The sequence below is a fragment of the Maniola hyperantus genome, chromosome 13 (genome assembly GCF_902806685.2).
Source record: "Maniola hyperantus chromosome 13, iAphHyp1.2, whole genome shotgun sequence".
Lineage (NCBI taxonomy): Eukaryota > Metazoa > Arthropoda > Insecta > Lepidoptera > Nymphalidae > Maniola > Maniola hyperantus.
In genome coordinates this window covers 14,707,915-14,726,709 of record NC_048548.1, presented here as the reverse complement: position 1 = coordinate 14,726,709, position 18,795 = coordinate 14,707,915, and the positions used below count along the sequence as shown (strand labels likewise).

The following is an 18,795-nucleotide window of genomic DNA, read 5'->3' as shown; positions in this document are numbered from 1 at the left end:
TTAACGCTAAGTTTTTGCTAGCGTTTTGGTTACAGCCTGTAGGTATAATTAAACTAGTGACGACTGATACATTATTATCATAGACGCATCATCATATTATCATACATATACAGGTATAATATATAGGTACCTAAAGAGATATAAAACAACAGTATCCTACACAACGTGACTTATTCCGAGATAATAAAACGTTACATACAGTGCTTTGAAAATAAATGAATATCTAGCGACTTGCGACTTTTACAACCATAGTGAGAATATATACGCAGTTGCGATTATTACAAACATTTAATGTTTAAAGAAAAGTATTAAGAAGAACCATGTAAGTTTTGATGATAACATTTTAATGGCCCTTTTTGCCCTGCCCATTGCCACTTCAGCTTTGTGACCCACTGAGCTATGTGGGTTTCTCTAGTTCTCCTATGGATCTCCTGATTTCTGATTTGATCACGTAGAGAAACTCGAAGCATACTCTCTCTCCATCTCTTTTATCTGAGACTAGATAATACCCGCAACTTCGTTCGCGTTGGTTTAGGTTTTTAAAAATCCCGCAGGAACTCTTTGATTTTTCCGGATAAAAAGTAGCCAACTCCTTACTCCTTCCCCGGGATGTAAGCTAACTCTGTACCAAATTTCATCAAAATTGGTTGAACTGTTGGGCCGTGAAAAACTAGTAGACAGACAGACAGACATATTTTTGCATCACTACCCCTATTATAAATGCGAAAGTGTGTTTGTTTGTTGGTTTGTTGGTTTGCCGGTTTGTTGGTTTGTTGGTTTGTCCTTCAATCACGTCGCAACGGAGCATCAGATCGACGTGATTTTTGCATGGGTATAGTTTAAGACCTGGAAAGTGACATAGGCAACTTTTTAACCCGGAAAATCAAAGAGTTCCCGAAACTCTAAATCCACACGTACGAAGTCGCGGGCATCAGCTAGTTTATAATATTAGTATAGGGATTTTTGATGAGGCCCATAGTTAGCGACTATGTCTTGGATTCTTATGGGATCACTGATAACACGCACTGTTCGAAGACTGGTCTTCAAGTACTGAGGAATTTTGGACAAGAAGACATCTCGAAACTGAATATTAGTTATTTGTTATAAAAAAAACGGCCAAGTGCGAGTCAGACTCGCGCACCTAGGGTTCCGTACTACAGTCGTATTTGTTCGATATTTTTTACGATAAATCAAAAATATGCATAATAGATGCATAAAAATAATTAAAAATCTTTTTTCGAATATACAGGTAAACCCCTTTCATAATAGGTATAATACCCAACTTGGTAGGTATATTAATCTTACTTTGAAAGTTAAAAATACTAATACTTCTTCATGAACACATTTTAATTTTTTTGCAGGATGTAACCACAAATTTACAGTTTTCGGATTTTTCCCCTTAAGTGTGCTATAAGACCTACCTACCTGCCACGTTTTTCCTTTTGAGGTACGGAACCCTAAAAAAATTCTGCATCTCGGCTTCGAATAGAATAATAAGTAAGCTTGATGATATAATCGCACATGTTAAGAAAACTGAGTAAACAAAGAATATTATGTACATAATAATATTATGTACACTGTCCAGGAGCAAGATCATGCAGATAATAATAATAGAACAAAATATAATGCAAGTATAATATTAAAAGGCTAAACTGACCTTTGATCACGAAAAACTGACTGACTGATATATCAACGGAAGTACGTCGTACAGCTCCAACCAGTAAGTCTAAAGACCTTAGATCTGGCCAGGTAGATTTCTAGAGCTTAGATGAGCCAATTTAAAATTTTGTTCTCCAAATTGGCCCTGCCAGAAAATGCACTTATAAGGTCACAGTGCATACGACTACCCCTGGAAAGTTGCCAACATTGAGATTGTTCAATTTATCGATCTTTTGCATTATATTATCGTATTTAGATATTCACGATGTGCCGTGATAGCTTATAGTCGACGCATTTTAAACTGAGTCATCGAGTTATCTGTCTGGTTCGCTCGCACTTACCTACGACCTGTAAGTGCGAGCGAAACAGACAGATAACTCGACGACTCAGTTTTAAATGCGTCGACGTCCGCCTCCTATTCGGGAGGTCGGCAGGAAAACATCGTGAGGAAACCTGCATGCCTGATTATATTCCCAATGGTGTGAAGTCTACGAATTCGCACTTGGCCAGCGTAGCAGACCATGGCTTCTCTCGCAATGAGAAGGGGTGTAGGCACACCCCTTCTCATTGCGAGAGAAGATTTGTTCCATGAGTGGGCCGACGCGCGAGGATGGGTCTTTAACGATGATTATGATGATGCTACTAATGATGAAAAGGCAGATTCGCCTCTTTAATAGATACAATAAGATTAGTATTAATGAACTGTCACTTAACACCAGGTGAAATCGCAGACAAGGCCTTACTTGTCACCTTATAAACAAACTAGCTTATGCTCGCGACTTTGTCCACGTGGACTACACAAATTTCAAACCCCTATTTCACCCCCTTAGGGGTTGAATTTTCAAAAATCCTTTCTTAGCGGATGCTTACGTCATAATAGCTATCTGCATGCCAAATTTCAGTCCGATCCGTCCAGTAGTTTGAGCTGTGCGTTGATAGATCAGTCAGTCAGTCACCTTTTTCTTTTATATATTTAGATATTTTTTCACAGAAGATGATTGCCCTAATATGGACAGCCGTGCTCCTTGTGTTGCTGATATTATACCTGCGCAAGAGTTATTCGCGATTCAGTGACTATGGCGTCAAGAACCCAGATACTTTTCCTCTTTTCGGAAATATGTCAAGAGTATTCTTCGGTATTGATAACTTCACCGCAGATCTGGATAAGTATTATGATAATTTCCCCGAAGAAAGGTCAGTTAATACATATATCACACACCGCCTTTACTCACGTGTTAAGTCGACGTTAGCCCGACTAGTTTCGAACCCAGCCGGGGTCCTTTTTCGCAGTCTCAAACGTGACGCGTGAACTGAGCCCCTGTGAAAAAGGACCCCGGATAGGTTCGAAACTAGTCACGTAAACTTAACACGTGAGTAAAGCCGGTGTGTGATATTACATAATTGGGTAATTGACTCCAATTTTTTTATTACTTTATTATAAACTAGGATAAAAATAATGACGTAAACTGAAAAAAACTAATTAAATCGATCAAATAACAAAAAAGGTATATAAGCATTTAAATATTTTTGAATAGGCAGAGATAGCGATATAGCATTTTGACGTCTCACCTTACTAATGCCATAGTAGCTTCGTGCGGTTTCATACAAATTTTCGTTTTGCGAAAAAGGGATAGAAGACCCTCCAACTCAAAAATTAAAATGCCTGTAACGTTGTGTTAGCGACATTGCTTTGCCTACAGTTGAATTTAAAAAAAGAATTATGAGGAGAGGTAAAAAATGGCGGCAATAAGAGCGGGAGCTATTGATTTGAAGCAGGGAAAATTAGAATTTATAATTATGTCTTGAAGAAGTTAATAGTTTAGAACTAAGATTGAAGTTTATTAAGTATTGTCTAAATGGAATAAAGTCAGTTCCTATAAGTTGAGGATTATTTTATTAGTTCCGAAGTGAAGATTACTCATCGCCCACAATTTTGTGAGTACCTATTTTTATTCGTTTATTAAAGTACCTACCTATGTACTTTGAGTGTTAAATTGAGTTTTGATTTTGTCTCGACTAAAATGCAGAACATAAATATTATAATAATTTATATTTTAAAATATTCAAATGGACATTAGGAAAAGTCCGGAATCATAAACAATAGAGTAGTATTATATTAGGGTATAGAGTTATCACTCGCGGAAAATATTATACGAAACCATCAAGGAAATCAGCGCTCCTAGTAGTTGGTGTACGAACTAATTTTCTTAGATATACCCATAACTATGGTTCTGTTGTTCTGCTATATATAGCCCTTATCCTACACCTATTGTTGTTATAATTTTTCGAGGTTATTTTGATACAAGTTTATCTCTTTCATTGTTGTTGCTTAATATTTAACATAGTAACAATGAAAGAGGTAAAACTTGTGTCTAAGTTGAGTGTGAACTATTTAAAACAAAAGTAATATCATCACAATATCTTTGTTTTATTAAACTTAATAAAGTATAACATAGCACTTTAAATTTAAAAAAAAAACCAGTAACGTCGTGTCTAGTGTTTACTGTCCAAATTCTGGACGAATCCGAATGAAAAATGTAGTAAAACACACCGACCAAAAAAAAAGGGGAAAAAAAAAAACTGGGTGAAACATAAAATAAAGGTTTATTTATTTACTTTTTTTAGTTTACGGCCCTGGATAACAGTCCTTTAAGGCCTTTATTTATTAACTACACTTCATTGACCACAGATCGATAACTTTTTTTTACTGGTTTTACGGCTCTGGGTTCTAGCTCTTTTGAGCCTACCAATAACTTATAGGATAACAATATACTTAGTAGATAATCTATGGGATAACCTAACCCGGGAGAATCGGGAAGTGAGAAAAGTTGTATGATGTCAAACTAATTAATGTCGATTTATTATTTCATCAAAATGTAGAAATTTAATAATTTTAAAATGAATAGGGCATTAGGAGGCAATCAATCAGTTTATTGATTTATAAAATGTTTATAAGAATTTATATTACAGTCGAAATTATTAAAATAATACACTAGGTACCTATATTTTGATTATTTTAACAAAAAAAATATATGCGTATAACGAAACGTGTAACGATTCTAGAGAAAAAGTATGCCGGCATTAAAAATAATCTTTGGTATTGCTACTACAAATATTATTAGCTGTTGATGTACAAACTACCTATATCAGTTCATATTTCCATAGTTTTGTTCGAAGTAAAAAGCACCGTGACATAAACGTCGTTAACACTTTTCCCGATGATAAAACAGTTTAAAACACTCACTAACGCCTTGTGGTCCACGAACAACATATCAAATATACCTACACGTAAAATTCATTCTTTTTATCCATGATTTAAGCAAAATTTTTATTAAAAATGAAATGAAAACAAAATTAAGATCCACAGAGTAAACTAAAATGCTAGTTTGACGTTTCGCATTCTTTAATTTCTTTAGACATTGCAACCACAGACGAAAAATGTATGAATGTTAGGGACCGTACACATCGATAATTCGTTCAGAATCGAAAATTGATCGAGTTATTTAAATCAAATTATTTTAATATAGCATTGTGTACAACAGAATCGGCCCCATTGTTTACGAACCATCAATAGATATATAAAGTTATTTTATATTGCGTTCTCGTAATAATGTTTACGGACTTAAGTTTTGCAAGTACATAAAATGAAAATATAATTCTTTACATCAGAGTTAATTCATTCAAACGTCCACATTCCCAATATAGTTAGTTCAGCAATAGCGCATCACTAGAGGTCAAGTCAAAATAAAGTCACGTGATCAGTATCGCCATATTTGTTATCTTTTTGGATCAATCATAAATTGGAATGCAGCTGTATAGGTGTAGTATGAATATTTCGATTCGTTCCTCGAAAAGGCAAAGGTCGTAGACCATGCAGCCTGGTGAATCGTAGATGACTTAAAATATTTTAATTGTGATATAATTTTTTTGTAAAATTAAAAAAAAAATTACTAAACAGCACATTAAAAAAAAATCTGAAAAAATATATATTTGCGCGGAAAATTATGCGCGGGAATCGTAATAAAAAAATTAATCTTTTACTCTTGAAAGTTAAACGTTTTTAAAACACGACAATTAACAATAATAAATTATGTACCACCTTTTAATGGTGATTTTGTTGCTGCTTTGTTTTTATTTCTGTTTCAGCAAGAATCTGTAATGATGATCAAGATGTAAATGCGGTACAATTTAAAGATCATAGTTTGATAAAGAGATTGATGTCATACAAGAAACAAAATTTATAAGCTATTGAAATATGCAGAAGATATTACTTATAGCAAAATGTGCCATGTTATTGCCAGGACGTTGTGGATAATATGATGACGATCACGATAAGACAATGAGACTATTAGTTTGCGGCCATCAGGTTGGTGAGCGGGCCACCATGGCGTAAATGATATAATTAATTAAGATGATGATTAAGATGATGATTAAAATAATGATTAAAATGATGATTAAGATGATAAGAGAATGAGACTATTAAGTTTGCGACCATAGGCTAGTGAGCGGGCTGCCATGGCGTAAATGATATAGTTAGTTAAAGATGACAATTAATAATAAGTGAGTATATCTCTTAAGTTACACTGCATTTACACATTTAAAGAACTCAGATACTGCTTAATTGTTTTTATTTTGTTCCTTTCAGGCATCATTGACGTAACGATCGTGGATATTTTACTGATGTCATGACGTTGTGGATATGATGACGATCACCATAAGAGAATGAGACTATTAGTTTGCGGCCATCAGGATGGTGAGCGGGCCACCATGGCGTAAATGATATAGTTAATTAAGATGATGATTAAGATGATGATTAAGATGATGATTAAAATAATGATTAAAATGATGATTAAGATGATAAGAGAATGAGACTATTAAGTTTGCGACCATAGGCTAGTGAGCGGGCTGCCATGGCGTAAATGATATAGTTAGTTAAAGATGACAATTAATAATAAGTGAGTATATCTCTTAAGTTACACTGCATTTACACATTTAAAGAACTCAGATACTGCTTAATTGTTTTTATTTTGTTCCTTTCAGGCATCATTGACGTAACGATCGTGGATATTTTACTGATGTCATGACGTTGTGGATATGATGACGATCACCATAAGAGAATGAGACTATTAGTTTGCGGCCATCAGGATGGTGAGCGGGCCACCATGGCGTAAATGATATAGTTAATTAAGATGATGATTAAGATGATGATTAAAATAATGATTAAAATGATGATTAAGATGATAAGAGAATGAGACTATTAAGTTTGCGACCATAGGCTAGTGAGCGGGCTGCCATGGCGTAAATGATATAGTTAGTTAAAGATGACAATTAATAATAAGTGAGTATATCTCTTAAGTTACACTGCATTTACACATTTAAAGAACTCAGATACTGCTTAATTGTTTTTATTTTGTTCCTTTCAGGCATCATTGACGTAACGATCGTGGATATTTTACTGATGTCATGACGTTGTGGATATGATGACGATCACCATAAGAGAATGAGACTATTAGTTTGCGGCCATCAGGATGGTGAGCGGGCCACCATGGCGTAAATGATATAGTTAATTAAGATGATGATTAAGATGATGATTAAAATAATGATTAAAATGATGATTAAGATGATAAGAGAATGAGACTATTAAGTTTGCGACCATAGGCTAGTGAGCGGGCTGCCATGGCGTAAATGATATAGTTAGTTAAAGATGACAAGTAATAATAAGTGAGTATATCTCTTAAGTTACACTGCATATTTTACACATTTAAAGAACTCAGATACTGCTTAATTGTTTTTATTTTGTTCCTTTCAGGCATCATTGACGTAACGATCGTGGATATTTTACTGATGTCATGACGTTGTGGATATGATGACGATCACCATAAGAGAATGAGACTATTAGTTTGCGGCCATCAGGTTGGTGAGCGGGCCACCATGGCGTAAATGATATAGTTAATTAAGATGATGATTAAGATGATAAGAGAATGACCATAGGCTAGTGAGCGGGCTGTCATGGCGTAAATGATATAGTTAATTAAGGTGACAAGTAATAATAAGCATTATTGACGAACGATCATGGATGTTTTACTGATGTCATGACGTTGGGGATATGATGACGATCATAATAAGAGACTGAGACTATTAGTTTGCGGCCATTAGGCATCATTGACAATGATCGTGAATATTAAACTGATGTCTATGTCTGTCTGATGTGTGAATGAGGACATTCTAAGAAAAGGATGGCCGAAACGAAATAATTGTTCGAATGTAACAATCATCCAAAGAAGTGGTTTGGTTTAAACAAAGATGGTGATTATGAGATTAAGATATAAGTATGAGTTTGATCAAATGAGATCCCCTGCCAAGAAAAGATGAAATTCTTCGAATGCAACAATCAACCAAAGAAGCGGTTTAGTTTAAGCAAAGGTGATGATTATGAGATTAAGATAAAACTATGAGTTTGATGGAATGAGAACCCTTGTCAAGAAAAGACGAAATTCTTCGAATGCAACAATCAACCAAAGAAATAGTTTGGTTGAAGTAAAGATGGTGATTATGAAATTAATATTAAACTATGAGTTTGATGAAATAAGAACCCCTGACAAGTTCGAATGTAACAATCATCCAAAGAAGTGGTTTGGTTAAACAAAGATGGTGATTGTGAGATTAAGATATAAGTATGAGTTTGATGAAATGAGAACCCCTGCCAAGAAAAGATGAAATTCTTCGAATGCAACAATCAACCAAAAAAGCGGTTTAGTTTAAGCAAAGGTGATGATTATGAGATTAAGATAAAACTATGAGTTTGATGGAATGAGAACCCTTGTCAAGAAAAGATGAAATACTTCGAATGCAACAATCAACCAAAGAAATAGTTTGGTTTAAGTAATTATGTTTAGGTGATTATGAAATTAATATAAAGTTTGATAAAATAAGAAACCCTGACAAGAAAAGATGAAATTTTTCGAATTCAACCAAAGAAGTGGTTTGATTAATGAAAAGTTAGTGATCATGAAATCAAGATAAAACTATGAGTTTGATAGAATGAGAATCTCTTTCAATTGAGCCTGAATGTCTGAGGACAGACTTGAAGTCAGAATGGCCGATTGTTAGCGACATTGCTTTGCCTACAGTTGAATTTAAAAAAAGAATTATGAGGAGAGGTAAAAATGGCGGCAATAAGAGCGGGAGCTATTGATTTGAAGCAGGGAAAATTAGAATTTATAATTATGTCTTGAAGAAGTTAATAGTTTAGAACTAAGATTGAAGTTTATTAAGTATTGTCTAAATGGAATAAAGTCAGTTCCTATAAGTTGAGGATTATTTTATTAGTTGTAAATCTTTGTTGGATTTTAATATTTTTTTCAGCGTACGTCATTATTTTTTATCCTAGTTTTTGTTTGTTTATAATAAAGTAATAATATTTATCAAATTCAAAAGTAGGAAAATACCCAATTATCAATGGAAATCACTCACGATAAATAGTTTAAACGCTAAAAAGGTCAGTTTGTTTACAAAAAATGTTTAAAATTACATAAAAAAAAACAAAGTCATAAAAATATTTATTTCATTGTATATATACCAGGATTTTTTCAGGTTTGTGGGTAAATATGAATTTCTGAGGCCAACCCTGATTGCAAGAGACTTGGATTTAGTGAAAAAAATCACGATTAAAGATTTCGACTACTTCGTAGATCATAGAGGATTTACCGATGAAAAAGTGGACCCGCTATTTTCAAGAAACCTGATTTCTTTAAAAGGTTCTTATCCTGAAATTTTGGTTAGTTTCTCAGAAACTTAAAGAATAAATGAACTAACGCGATCGGAACAAGATGGATAATTGATTGATTAAAAGATGAAACCTAAACTAATGATAACCAGCTAACATATAATAGAGAAAAACCGGCCAAGTGCGAGTCAGACTCACGCACCGAGGGTTCCGTATTACAGACGGATTTTTTCTACATTTTGTGCGATAAATCAAAATATGCATATAAATAAATAAAAATCAAATTAAGAATGATACATGTAAAGCCCTTTCATATAATACCCCACTTGGTATAGTTGTCTAACTTTGAAAATTGAAAATACTAATATTTGTTCATGAACACGTCATTTTAATTTTTTTTCTGTGATGCAACCACAAATTCACGGTTTTCGGATTTATTCCATTACTTGTGCTATAAGATCTATCTACCTACCAAAGTTCATGATTCTAAGTCAACGGAAAGTATCCTATAGGTTTCCTTGACAGACACGTCGGACAGACGAAAAGACAGACAACAAAGTGATCCTGTAAGGGTTCCATTTTTCCTTTTGAGGCACGGAACCTTTTGGTACAAGTTAAACAAAGTAAAACAGATAAAAACAAAAGCATCCAATGAAGCCAAATGAAGTATAATATAGAATTTTGACTTTTTCTTTAGACGCTGCCAAAGACATTAGGCGCTCAGGCTACTAGACAAAAATATGTACTTATTTGTTAAAAAGTGTTAATACAATTCTAATCCTCAGGCCTTGAATGGAAGGACATGAGATCAACTTTGAGCCCAGCGTTCACCAGCTCGAAGATAAAACTGATGGTTCCCTTCATGGAGGAAGTCGGAGAGCAGATGATTCGAGCACTGAAAAAGAAGATTAATGATTCTCCAAGTGAGATATAAGAATTATTATCATCATAACATTATCAACTGATAGACGTCCACTGCTGGACATAGGTCTCTTGTATAGGGGACTTCCACACCTCACGGTCTTCCGCTGCCTGAATCCAGTAGCTCGTTTGATGTCGGCTGTCCACTTGTGGGGGTCTTCCAATACTGCGCTTTCTGGTGAGAGGTCGTCATTCTAGCAACTTGGGACCCCAACGTCTATCGGTTGTACGAACTATGTGCCCTGCCCATTGCCACTTCAGCTTCGCAACCCGTTGAGCTATGTCGGTTACTCTAGTTCTCCTACGGATCTCCTCATTTCTGATTTGATCACGTAGAGAAACTTCAAGCAAAGCTCTCTTAACTTTTATAATTATCAATGTGTAAACTATAAAGCTTTAGAAGCTGTGGTAGCCTAGTGGTTAGGACGTCCGCCTTCCAATCGGAGGTCGGGGGTTTGATCCCGGACACGCACCTCTAACTTTTCGGAGTTATGTGCGTTTTTAAGTAATTAAAGTATCACTTGCTTTAACGGTGAAAGAAAACATCGTGAGGAAACCTGCATGCCTGAGAGTTCTCCATAATGTTCTCAAAGGTGTCCCAATCCGCACTTGGCCAGCGTGGTAGACTATGGCCAAAATCCTTTTCACTCTGAGAGGAGACCCGTGCTCTGTAGTGAGCCGGCGATGGGTTGATCATGATGATGATGAAACTATAAAAGTAGATAAGGGATAGATAGATATTGTAGAAAGTGCAGTTATTTAGGTAGTAGAAACACAAGCATTATATCAACTTAGATAATATTATATAATAACTAATTGTTGATTAGATAAATTAGCACTCTGTTACCCACTTACTTCACTTTAACCGTCTGAAATTGTTTATACAAACAGTTCCTATCGATTAGATATTAGTTTCCCTTTAGTAATACATATAGATAGGTATAATGTACTGCAAAATATTTACATTATATTTCCTGTACATACCGTATGCCTCTTTTATCGAGTTACATTTTTGTTCCGCTTGCCGTGGGGACCGTGGGGCCATGAAGTCTAAAGTTCTGCAAAAATTTCACCTCGATTAATAGCCTCATCTGATGACCGAATGGCTGGCTCATTTTTTGCGCAAATGATCAGCCTGGCTGTCCAGCGCGGAAATGCAGCCAATATTCTTGGCACCATTCCACGCGGGCATAATTTGTACAATAATTAGATAAGGCTAGCTTTAAGTTTCACTGCAACATTTTCATGTAGCTAAATATCATATGCATGCTTATGCCCGCGACTTTCCTCCGCATGGACTACATAAATTTCAATTCCTATTTTACCCCCTTAGGGGTTAAATTTGAATGTCATAGTAGCTATCTGCATGCACATTGCACACCCAATCCGTCCAGTAGTTTGTAGATCAGTCAGTCAGTCAGGCGTTCAGTCAGTCATCTTTTCCTTGTATTTATTTAGATATTGTAATATACTAGCTGATGCCCGCGAATTCGTCTGCGTGGATTTAGATTTTAAAAATCCCGTGGGAGCTTTTTGATTTTCCGAAATAAAAAGTAGCTCTCCAGGTCTTTAAGCCCATGCAAAAAATCACGTCAATCAGTTGCTCCGTTGCGACGTGATTGAAGGACAAACCAACAAACCAATAAACCCACAAACAGACTTTCGCATTTATAATATGCGCAGTGATATTAAAATTTATACAGGTAAGACCCAAATTAAGCAAAATGCTATGTTAACGTAGGAATTCATGGTTTTTTGTATTATTTTGTAGCCAGCTCTATCGACATCGATTGCAAAGATCTGACAACACGCTATGGAAGCGACGTGATCGCGTCCTGCGCCTTCGGCCTGAAGGTGGACTCCCTCACCCATGAAAACAACAAGTTCTTCTTAATGGGGAAGAAGGCTTCAGCCTTCCAGCTCAGACAGATCCTTATGTTCTTTATTATGTCTGCTTGTCCTATAGTTGCCAACGTAAGTAATGAAAATATCACAATAAAACTTAAAGCTAGCCTTATTTAATTACTATACAGATCATGACCGGCTGCATTTCCGCGCTGGACAGCCAGGCTGATTCGTTGCGCAAAAAATGAGCCAGCCCTTCTGTCACCAGATGAGGCTATTAATCGCGGTGAAATGTCTCGTAATTTTTTTTTGCACTAAGACTATGGCCCCAGGGTCTCCACGGCATACGGAACAAAAATGTAACTCTCGATAAGAGAGGCATACTTGCGCCGATTGCCGTTCTCAGCTGTTTTCTGCTGCGGCTCGATCTGATACCGAAAAGTCGACCCACGCCCGTTCGGTACCCTCATCCGCAATTGAAATGCAAAATGAAAATGAAAATGAAAATCTTTTTTATTAGTATAAACTTTTACAAGTGCTTACGAAATAGTCGGATGATCTACCACTGGTTCGGAATGCCTTCCTGACGAGAAGAACAGCAAGAACCTCGGCGGTTGCTCTTTTCAAATATTTGATCTAGGTAAAAGATTATGCCATGTATAAACATAGAATGCAGTCTGGCGTTTGCTGGACGAGCTGCAGGTCAAATCCACGCTCTTTTATCATTAAGATAATCTTCAATTGTGTAATATGCTTTTTTCAGGAGCATATTTTTAATAGATTTTTTTAAACTTGTGCAAAGGTAAGTCCAAACTAGTTTGCGGGGATTTTATTATAAAAGGGTAATACCAATACCCACAAATGACTTTTGGACTTTCCTGAGGCGGAAGGCAAGAGCTGCAAGTTTGTCTCTGTTCTAGTTAGCCTATTGTGTAGATCACCAATTTTTCTTTGTAACTAAGAATATTTTGTCTTACAAAAATTTATCTGTTATTATAAATATATTGAGAGGCTACAGTAAGGATACTCTATTCCCTTAAATTTTCTCTCGAAGGAAATCGCGTGGTCCTTAAGTTATAAATTGCGCGTATTGCCCTTTTTTGTAATACAAAAATTCTCCCAATATTGCCGCTTTTAACCCATATTAAGATTCCATAAGACATAATACTAAGTAAGTAAGGAAGTAAAAGCAAATATACTATCTTTTGCGGTTTCCACGTCAGTTAACTGCCGAATCTTTCTAACAGGCGTAAGACGGCAGAGCTTAATTTGCTAGCAAGAGTTGATATAGTCTTCATGTCTGATAACGTGACTTTTAAGTCCACCAACCACAACAAAGCATTGTCCCCTGTCCCCCCGCCAACATTTTACGATTTTGTTTTCATGCAAAACCTTGTACATACTCGTATTTGCGTACTCTTGAGGTTGAATTCTCTGTGCTCACAGGTGATTAATTTGGTCAGTCTATCGTATGGGCAACCTTCCTCGCCTGTGGCACCATCCCTTTGTCTCATTGTCGTGTCTGTTGTCATTTTCACACTTAAGTCTAACTTAGTTTCACCTAGTTCTGAATGTTAGAAATCATGTTATAATATTAACATTTGTAATGATTAATACTATGGCCATAATTAATAGAGCGCATTAAATATAATATGAAGGAAACAGTTTGATTGAATGTAGAATATTGCAACCTAACCTTATGTGGTTCATTCAATCAAATGTTGTTTGACAATACACATCCCAAATTGCATATCTATTTAAAGTAACTTACTAACTAGCTTGCTAATCGTTTAAAATTACTAAAATTAATTTATCAAAGTAGTATTACATAGATTTGTTTGTTAACATAATAATGACTTTAATTAAGATACTTTGAAAACGAATCGTAAGGAATGAACGAAGGTAACTTCACGTCATTTCGATTAATAGCTGAATTCATTCATGATAAACAATATAAAAGCCGCGTGGCCTAATAGGCAGGTAGTTCTGTAATGAAAACCGACAAATAAACTTGTGAAATCGTCTTCGAGTTATTTTTCCTTCGTGGGCATCTTACATGATGTAACCTGTTCTCGAGTGTATTCTCTATTCCAGAAACTAAAACTCACTCTATTCTCCCGCGATACCAAGGACTTCTTCATCGACCTTTGGTGCTGAACTCCATGAAAGACAGAGAAGCACGTCACATCATCAGCCAAGACATGATCCATCTTCTTATGGAGGCGAAAAAGGTAGGATTTTAATGTTTTTACATTTGCTTTTTTTTTTAAATAAAGATTGAAGCACCAGAGGAACTGCGAAGCGTTGCCGGCCTTTTAGGAATTTGTTGGTCCGCCCCTTGAATAACCCCATGTTGTAATCTAGTGGGAACACCGCCGATGGGAGTTTGGTTCCACAGTTTGCACGTGCGTGGGAAAGAAGATGGAAGGTGGTGCTCACCATCTTTGCTCAATTTTTTGAAAATGAAAAACAAATTTCGAACCAAAAAATATTTTTTGTGAATTGAATTGATGCAATTGAAATTTTTAATTAAGAATTGCAAAAGAAAGTAGTAATAATGCGACAGGTCGAGATGACAATCGGGGTGGGAACGCCCCCGCACACCCGCACATCTCCCGCGCTTACCCCAGTGCGGGATAGCGCGGGGTGACGGGTCTTTCCTCCGCTTCATACCCCGATCAGGCCATCTCGACCCTGTTGCGAACTATAATATGCATGTATTAATATTTTTTTTTTTTTTTTTTCTTAATACAATAAAACTTAAAGCTAGCCTATCTAATTACTATATAAATCATGACCGCGTGGAATGGTGCCAAGAATACTGGCTGCATTTCCGCGCTGGACAGCCAGGCTGATCCGCTGCGCAAAAAATGAGCCAGCCCTTCTGTCTAATAAATTATAATATGAATTTTTATAGGTCGCCTTTCGCATGAAGATAAAAATAGCTCTGAGAACAGTAACAGTGGCCGAGACGCCGGCTTTGCTACCGTGCAGGAGTCTAACGTTGGCAAGAAGAACACAGACAGAGGTAACAGTGCTATATAGTGGCAGAGAGAGACAGGGAGCCTCTACCCGAAGCCACCGCTCTCCGTCTAAGCTTGAGGTTGTACATATTATGTCTGTTCATAAAAAGTATTATTTCTTGTACGACGGTACGGATCCCTTCATGCGCAAGTCCGCCTTGACCGGTGTTTTCTATTTCACAGTCTGGTCCGACATCGATCTCGTGGCGCAAGCAGCGCTGTTCCTGGTGGCTGGCTTCGACACGGTAACGACGGGGATGGCCTTCGCGCTGCACGAGCTGGCCCTCAACCCGGACACCCAGGACCGACTGTACCAGGAGATCAAGGGAGAATGAAGGCCAAAAAACGGCGGCAAGCTCACCTATACCGATATACAGAACATGACGTACTTGGACATGTTGTCTCAGGTAACTATTTAACGGTTTCCGCACCCGAACGTTCGTTGTCTGTCTGTCTGTCTGTCAGCAGGCTATATCTCATGAACCTTAATAGGTAGAGAGGATGACATTTTAGAGAATCATGTCAATCATAATAAAAAATAACCATTGGTTAATAGGTATCTAATTAAAATTAAAAATTGACTAAATCAATGAAACTAAACTAAAACCTTAAAAATATAGTATTATAACTAACTAAAATATATTAGGCAAGGTTCCGAAGATACTGGCAGCGTTCCCCCTTTGAATATGAGTATGGGGTATTCTATATATAAAGGAAAAACCCGAAAAGCGTGAATTTGTGGTTTCATTACAAGAAAAAATTAAAATGTGTTTCATGAACAAATATTGATATTTTAAACTATCATATAAGATATAATACCAAGTGGAGTATCATATGAAAGGGCTTTACTTGTACATTCTAAACAGAATTTTATTTATTTTTATGCTTAATAGTTTTTGATTCATCGCGCAAAATGTAGCAAAAATACCACTGTAGTACGGAACTCGTTACGTACGGTTTTCTTCGTGAAAGTTTTGTCTGTTTACTTGCAGAAGTGCTCAGGATGTGGCCTCCAGGTGTGGCCTTGGATAGAGTCTGCGTCAAGGACTACAACATGGGGGAAACCTAATGACAAATCCCCCAAGATTACATTGTATGTATGAATTGTACCTATACAGAATGTAACACCAACGCTGGCAAAAACGAAAACACTGATGATTACTGATATGATACCATAAATAAACGCAAAAAAAATTAAATAAAAAATCCTATATTTTGTAAAAGTTTACGATATATTGAATGACGCTAGAGGTCAACGAACGTTGTATAAGTAGCCCACCCGGAGTCAATGCCGCGTCGTAGGCGGGACATTGACCCCGAGTTTTGCACGCTATACATTGCGGTTTAGAAAAATACTAAATCACTAAAACTACAAAATGAGGCAAATGATTGATGATGTATTGGATTGTGTTAAGGTAGTATAACAATAACGCTAAGTTTTTGCCAGCGTTCTAGCTACACCTGTATAAACTTATTGGCAAAACTTTAACTAGCTGACCCACCTCAGCTTATTGGCAAAACTTTAACTAGCTGACCCACCTCAGCTTTATTAGAGTTTGAATAAATTAAAATCCACTACGTTATAAAAACAATTTGTATAAATCATGGGTTTGTTTTTTTTTATGAATTTTGGTACAGAGTTAGCTTACTCCCGGGGAAAGACATATAAGCTATTTTGTGTCCCGGAAAATTCAAGAGTTCCCACGGGATTTTTGATAAGCTAACGAAGCCGTAGGCATCATCTAGTACCTAATAAACAAATTTTATTGAGAGAAATTTTTATGTTTTTGATATAGGTACGTAAAGGAGAAGCAGTCTGGGTCCCAACGTGGTGCTTCCATCGCGATCCGAAATATTTCCCTAACCCTGAAAAATTTGACCCCGAACGTTTCTCGGATGAGAACAAGCACCTCATCAATCCCATTGCTTACATGCCTTTTGGACTGGGCCCTAGAAACTGTATAGGTAAGCATAAATGGTTATTTATTAGGTATTTATTAGGTTTTTTCTACAACCGCACCGCGCGCCACCGTAAGGAATTTCACCCTCACCATCTGGGTGTCTGGTGCACTTCGACCGTCCGCTGCGCCAGATCCTTCTTTCCACGCACGTGCAAACTGTGGAACCAACTCCCATCGGCGGTGTTCCCACTAGATTATAACATGGGGTTATTCAAGGGGCGGACCAACAAATTCCTAAAAGGCCGGCAACGCATCGGCGGCTCCTCTGGTGCTGCAAATGTTCATGGGCGGCGGTAATCACTTAACATCAGGTGACCCGCCTGCTCGCTTGCTCGCTATATCTATTAAAAAAAAAAAAAAAAAAAAAACCTATGGGCCCCATTTATGGGTTTTTCTATTAGGGTTGTGGCGGTTGCCACAATTGCAACTAGATGGCGCTATTCAATCGATAATATTTCATGACGTAGTCCCGAACAAAGTACCGCTGACAGTACTCGCACTAAGGGAGTTTTCTGCAATCTGAACTATATTAAGAAGTTTCAAGACACAACCGTCGTCCCAGCTGGCGCTACCGAGAGTACCGAGCACAACCAATCGCTCGGTGGGAGATCTCCCTTTAGTACGGTCGAGCACACAGACACCGCTCCCGTAGTATAGGGTTCTGTACATTTCAATATTAGAGTTTTAGATATCTAAGGTGGGTAATTTTTTTTCTAATTGTCATATTTTTCGGATGAAAGCAGGTGTCTTTAATTACTATTATAGTGTTTTAACCCACAATTCAAGGAAATTTTTAAAATTGCGGAACCGTTACGTGGCCTACCGTTAAAGGCGTTCCTTGACCTCGAATCATACAATTTGGTAGATAGGTAGTTCTTATAAGCACTAGTAAAGGAATAAATCCGAAAACCGTGAATTTGTAGTTACATCACATAAAATGTGTTCACGAAATTTTGCATTAACACATTTATTTACAGCGCCATCTATATGTAATTTGATAAATTAATTTAAATATATCAAATCACATATAGATGGCGCTGTTTTGTTCCACATAAAAATATTATCTTGTACGATAGTACCTACGGAGCTCTTTGTGGGCGGTTTTTTTAAATGGTAACTTTGTTGTTTCAGGTTCAAGATTTGCCCTGTGTGAGATAAAGGTGTTCTTGTACCAGATCTTGCTGCGCTTTGAGGTGTCGCCATCGGTGAAGCTGCAGCTTCCCTCGAGGCTGTCTGTGGAATCCTTCAACCCTCGACTTGTTGGCGGCCACTGGTTAACTTTCAAACTAAGAGCTTGACGATGGATATGTTTTGTCTTCTGAAATGTACCAGAATTTTAAGGAACGTTTTTTTTAATCTTAATTTTTATGGGACTCTTGTGACTTGTCCGACTCTGTACCTACCTATATTAATTACTATTTTAAAATATTTGTTTTATATAATTGTTTATTATAAGTTTATAATACCTAATTAAAAACTACATAGGTTATAGGTACGTATAGTACGCGTCAGGTTGAGATGGCAATCGGGGAGAGTACGTCCCGCACACCCGCACTAACCCAGTGCGGGCGAGCGCGGGTGACGTGTGGGTGTGCGGGGCGTCTCTCCGCCTCATACCCTGAATGCCATCTCGACCTGTCGTGGACCATACTTATATCTA

The 18,795-nt window shown here is 36.8% G+C and overlaps 1 pseudogene; it reads left to right on the top strand.

Annotated features, from left to right (window-relative positions):
- The first annotated feature begins 160 nt into the window (after window positions 1–160).
- Window positions 161–18,624, top strand: LOC117987492 (cytochrome P450 9e2-like; annotated as a pseudogene).
- The last annotated feature ends 171 nt before the right edge of the window (window positions 18,625–18,795 follow it).